Here is a 324-nt window from a genome sequence, read left to right as displayed (position 1 = left end):
TATTGGATAGCTCTGCTGGAGGATCTCTTCATCTGAAGAAGACGCCTGCAGAAGCTCAAGAACTCATTGAAATGGTTGCAAATAACCAATTCATGTACACTTCTGAAAGGAATCCTGTGAGAAATGGGACGAATTAGAAAAAAAGAGTTCTTGAGATTGATACTCTGAATGCCATATTGGCTCAGAACAAAATATTGACTCAGCAAGTCAATATGATTTCTCAAAGTCTATCTGGAATGCAAAATGCACCAAACAGTACTAAGGAAGCTTCATCTGAGGAAGAAGCTTATGATCCTGAGAACCCTGCAATGGAAGAGGTGAATT

This window comes from Arachis duranensis, chromosome 1, assembly GCF_000817695.3.
Source record: "Arachis duranensis cultivar V14167 chromosome 1, aradu.V14167.gnm2.J7QH, whole genome shotgun sequence".
Classification (NCBI taxonomy): domain Eukaryota; kingdom Viridiplantae; phylum Streptophyta; class Magnoliopsida; order Fabales; family Fabaceae; genus Arachis; species Arachis duranensis.
The sequence above is the reverse complement of the archived record's forward strand: the minus strand, read 5'-3'. Positions refer to the sequence as shown.